The following is a 6,000-nucleotide window of genomic DNA, read 5'->3' on the forward strand; positions in this document are numbered from 1 at the left end:
GGGAGCCAGAGATTAGTGAATCCCAGGAACTAGCTGTGGGACCCATGTCAATAGTATTCTACTCTTCGACTTAAGGTGGGAAGATATATAACATTTGCTTATACATACATAAAATATCTCTACAGAGGTACAGAAGAGACTGTCAATATGGAAGGAAACTAACAACAGGGAGTAAGAGGGAGACATCAGTTGTAGTCTCTTATACTTTTAAAATTTCGAACTTTTTTTTAAAGAAAATGTTCGTGGTTTTATTGTATCATGAGGCATTGAAACGTCTGAACAAATCAATATCTGGGTGGTGAGGCAGCTGCTTTCTCCTTCACTTCTTTGGGTTACTAGAGCAACTTGTCAGTAAAAAATGTGACTATACAAACCATTCAAAAAAATAAATATTTTTAAATGAAGAATCGGTATTTTCCTTTTTTAAAAAAAAGAAATTAAAATTGAAGGAATCCTCCCAAGAGGGTGGCCTGAAGGAGTGAGTGAAATCCAGAGAAAGAAGAGTATTTGGCTGGGAACCAAAGATGAGGGGACCTTGGGAGTGGCCTGCTGAAGGGGAGGCAAGACGCACATCCAGGGAGTTGTAGCTATGGCAGCCAGGCAGGAGATCCTTTAAAGAAGCCAGGGAAATACCCCAAGAGAAAGAATTGGCTTTAAACATCCACCTTACAACAGTAGCAGTCAGGTGAGAATGTTCTTATAAGCCTCACAGCTCCTGCCGGCCTCCCCAACTTCCTGCCTTCCACCCCGGGTAGGGCAGCAAACATGAGGAAATGGAGAGAGTCCAGACAGAAGAAGAAAAGCACCTTGCTCCCTCCTGGAAGGAGACAGCAAAAATGCAGGAAGCCCTAGATAGGAGGGGGTAGAGGTCACACCTTTGGGTAAAGATAGAAATGTTGATTCATATATTGGGCTGGACATTTTATTACTGAACTAACACTGTTTGTCAGCTAACCTGAGTTCAGACGTTTTATTAACTAAAATTGATCAGAAAAGTCATGGGAACTTCTTGAGTTTTATCCAGGAGTAAGAGAAGAATTTCCCTCACAGAACAGATATAGAAGGACAGCGGAAGAATAAAGTAAAGTTGTTTTTATTATCACACCCCTGAGTCTTGCTTATTCAGCATGCAGTTACATGACCTTTACCATAAGTAGAGATAGATCCTGAGAGAACCTGAGCCAGCAAAGAGTGACAGTGGAGTTAGAAAAGCAGAAAATCAGTCATAGGTGCCTTAGTAACATTCCACAGGCAACAGGCAAGAATGGAATGATCAACAGTGGGGAAAGAAAGAGAAGAGGGAGAAGAAGCAAGAAGACATAACAGAAGAAGCAATAGCAGACATAATCCACCTTTGGAAAAAGGAGTTAAAGAAAAAATTAAAGATTAGTAGCCACAGTCCAGAAAAGTTCAGTGATTTAAAAAAAATACTAAAAACCAATTTTTAAAAGAGGCAACCATTTGCAACAAACTCGAGGGCATTATGCTAAGTGAAATAAGTCAAACAGAGGAAGACAAATACTGTATGTTCACAATAGATACATGTATCAAATAATTATATTGTACACCTAAAACTAATACAATGTTATATGTCAATTATATCTCAATAAAAAATAATTTTAAAAATTTTCTAAATGGCAAGATGCTCTACATCACCAGCAATCAGGGAAAGACAAAATAAAGCCATAATAAGAACTGTCTCACACCCACCAGATTGGCAAAAAATTTTAAAGTCTGATAATACCACATGTTGGCAAAGACGTGAAGCAATGGGAATTTTTATTCACTTCTGATAGCTATGTAAATTGGCTCAGTGATTTGGGAGAACGCTTTGGAAATAGGCAGTAAAGTTGAAGATGTGCCTATGACCCAACAAGTTCACTGAAAGTGGTCCACATTCTCAAACTCGTTGTTATTGAACCACAGTAAGATAAAGAGCTTGTGTAAGGATGTAAATCAACTACATCAGTAAGCACACTACCTAGGTGAGCTGACTTTTTTTTTTTGAGATAAAACTTTCTTGATGAAAGAAATGGTACAATGGGACTTCCCTGGTGGCGCAGTGGATAAGACTCCACACTCTCAATGCAGGGGACCCGGGTTCGACCCCTGATCAGGGAACTGGATCCCACATGCATGCCGCAACTAAGACCTGGTGCAAACAAATAAGTAAATAAAAAGAAATGATACATTGATTTATATTCTGATACAAGCTCCTTATCTCACCTCAGACTTGTATTAAATAATTAACTTCTGTAAGAAACCCAAGTACAAGAGATTTCATGAAAGCATTGTTTATAATCTGAAAAAATAGGAAATAATAAGTCCGTCAGCAGGAGATTGAGTAAGTAAGCTGGGGAATACTCATACAATAAAATACTAAGCAACAATGAAAACAAATTAAAGGCTAAATCTCACAAACACAGTTTTTAAAAAGCAAATTGCAAAAGGATATATACATAATACCACTTCCATGAAGCTTAAAAACATGTGCAATATTGGTATAGCTTACTCAGGAATACAAACAAATGTAGCAAAATATTTTTAAGCATCAAGGAATAAAAAAACCTGAATTTGGAAATGCGATTACCTCTGAAGGAGCAGAAGGGGAATCAATACGTGGTAGGGGTGACCGCAAGAAGCTTCAACTTCCTGTGTTGATAATGTTTTTATTTCTCAAGCTGGGTATGGATATACAGATGTTTGTGTTATTATTTTTCATAGTGCTTTTATATCCAAAATATTAAATAATATATGTTAAACATAAAAACAAACAATTTAAAAATCTATGTGGGGAATGGGAGGAAGAACAGCAAGATGGAAGAGTAAAAGAGCACAAGAATGTAATTTCACCCAGTAGAAATGGTATCCTACAAAGCTGGGCCTCAAGAAACTTCAACTTTGCAACACTGGACAGAAAAGTACAGTCATTCTTTTCATCAGAGTTTAAGCCAAGAAAAAGCAGCAGTAACTTCCTTGGGCATAAATAAGCTGCAGTTCAAGTAAGGAGCAACCGTCACCTAGGGGATGCTAGTGTAGAATCAACTTGACTGGTCTCCTGATTCAAAGCTGCTGTCCCATACCAGCAAAGAGAGGTCATCCTATCACCTCAGCCCAGCCCCTCCTCTACCTACATTCCTATGAGAGGAAGATGTGTCAGTGAAAAAGCAGCAGTACAGCTGGTTCTAACTGCAAAGAATCTCAAAGATAATGTTAACATTGTCCACACTTTGATTAGCTCAGACAAAAATTAAATTGTCTTCTCTGGCATTTATTAATTGCACTTTATTACATCTTTTTTTTTTTTTGGTCAAAAATTTCCTAGGCCTAAAGGTCACATGAAAAGTTTTTAGTTTCGCTTTAGACTTACTTTACGTGACTTTAAAAAAAATCAAGATACTAAAACTGGAAAAACTAGAAATTTGATTTTTAAGTATACATTTCTCTAATAATAGAACACCTATTTTAAGTCAAGAAAAAAAAAGAATGGTCAATAAGTGGATCTACTTGAAAAGCAGGGAATCAAGTATTAGTGACTTTAAATAAATAGAAAATATATTTCAGAAGCTTAAAAACATTAATATTGCAGATAGTATTTTCCAAAGATGGCTGTACCAATATATTTCATCCTACATGCTTTTCTTAAAATGGGATGTTGACATTCCTCTCTTGAGAGGTGGGGTCTGTGTACCCTCTTCTTGAGCTTAGATGGACTTTTGTAACTGCCTCTACCAACAGAATACAGCAGAAGTGATGCAGTGTGATTTCAGAGGTTAGGTCATAAAAAGCAATATCACTTCTGCTTGGTGCTCTGTCTCTAGGGACATGTGCCTTGGGAATCCTTGTCTGACATGCAAAAAAAGTCCACTTGAAGCTGCCATGCTGGAAGACCACATAGAGATAGAGATGCCCAAGGAGCCCCAGGTATTCCTGCTCCCAATTGTTTAATAATCTTTCCAGCATTAACCACCAGACACATGAAAAAGTGATGGTTCCAGATGATTCCAGTCCTGATCTGTATTCATCAGGGTCTAATAGAACCAATGGGATGTGTAAATATGTATATATAATAAAAATAAAATAGTTAATAAAATGTTATCTATAAATGTATGTGTATTTTCTGTATGTGTTATACACACACACACACACAGATATATATATGTATAGAGAGAGAGAGAGAGAGAGAGAGAGAGCGCGAGGGATTTATTTTAAGAAACTAGCTCACACAGCTGTGGAGCCTGGCAAGTCCAACGTCTGAGAGTAGACCAGCAGGCTGGAGACCCAGGGAAGAATTGAAGTTGCAGCTTCAGCTCAGAGGTAGTCTGCTGGCAGAATTCCCTCTTCTTTGTGGGACCTCAGTCTGTTTTCTCTTAAGACCTTCAGCTGATTGGATGAGGCTCATCCACACCATGGAACGTGATCTGCTTTACTCAGAATCTATTGATTTGATGTGAATCTTATCTAAGAAGTACCTTCATAGCAATATCTAGACTGGTGTTTGACGAAATATCTGGGTACTGTGGCCAAACCAAGTTGGCACATAAAATTAACCATCACACCAGGCTTTAAGCCACCCTGGCTAACATCACTGGAGCAGAGACAAGTCCTGCCCAAACTGTACAATTGTGAGGAAAATATGGTTATTTAAGCTACTAAATTTCAAGGATAATTTGTTGTGCAGCATTAATAATGGGACATTAAATTTGTAAAACGTAGTTAGTCTACTTGTATATGCATTTGTTACATCATTCACTTTTATTTTCATATTTGTTTTAGGCAAAAGTGATACTAAAACTTTATAATGTCCAGTAAGGTTTGGAGCCAATCAGAATGGAGCAGGGTCAGAGGCTCCCCTTTTGGGCTGGGGATAAACTCCTTAGTCGTTAGGTCTTGGGAATCAGTTTGCTGAGGGACAGCAGTTATTCAGCAGCTAGTGTAGAACTATTTTAATATTTAAACAACTAAACCAGTACAGACTAGTTAGACATCAGCTAAGAATTACACACAATTATTGCAGTGTTTGCAGTGGGATTTAGCCCATTTGTTTAATCATCCCAATAGCCCTAGGAGAAATACATGGTAAGAATTTGCCTTTGGTAAGAATGCACTGTACCACCTCAGCAGAATCTATTTTTCACTGGACAAACCTGTAGGTATAACTCTAAGTATTATGTTTCTCATGATGGATGCCACTGAGTCCTGAGACCATGACTCAGCTCAGAGGAACTGCCCTGGGATTTTGAGATTCTGTGAGAGGACACACGATGAGGCCCATTGCTGATCAGAAATACATAATGTAAGAATACACCTTAAAGTCCTCTGAAAATTCAGCCATTCAAGTCACAGATAGAATCCATCAATAAGGCAGCAGTGTTTGTCTACCTCAGTGAAAAGAGGACTTAGGATTTGAGCTCACCCATGGCTCAGAATCTCACTCTTCTTTTTTTAAAAAATAAATTTATTTATTTTATTTTTGGCTGCGTTGGGTCTTCATTGCTATGTATGGGCTTTCTCTCATTGTGGCGAGCGGGGGCTACTCTTTGCTGTGGTGTGCTGGCTTCTCATTGTGGTGGCTTCTCTTATTGCAGAACACGGGTTCTAGGCGCACGGGCTTCAGTAGTTGTGGCTCCTGGGCTCTAGAGGGCAGGCTCGGTAGTTGTGGCGCATGGGCTTAGTTGCTCCGTGGCACGTGGGATCTTCCCAGACCAGGGATCGAACCCGTGTCCCCTGCAATGACAGGCAGATTCTTAACCGCTGTGCCACCAGGGAAGTCCCTCTCACTCTTCTTAAATGTGAGAAGTTACTGGACCATTGCAGAAAGCCATAGCTTGGAAGAAAAGAAATCCTCATTAAACAGGGTCTAGCAAAATGAAAACAGAGACCTTCACTTCACTCAATTTACTTACAACCTCTTGTTGAGTAAATATTAAAACATTATTTTTGCCTTATTGCTAGGTAAAAGATTTAACCCTGTCGGAGAAGGTGAGACATCACTCTTAA

This window comes from Balaenoptera physalus (assembly GCF_965194825.1).
Source record: "Balaenoptera physalus genome assembly, chromosome: 1".
NCBI classification, from domain to species: Eukaryota; Metazoa; Chordata; class Mammalia; order Artiodactyla; family Balaenopteridae; genus Balaenoptera; species Balaenoptera physalus.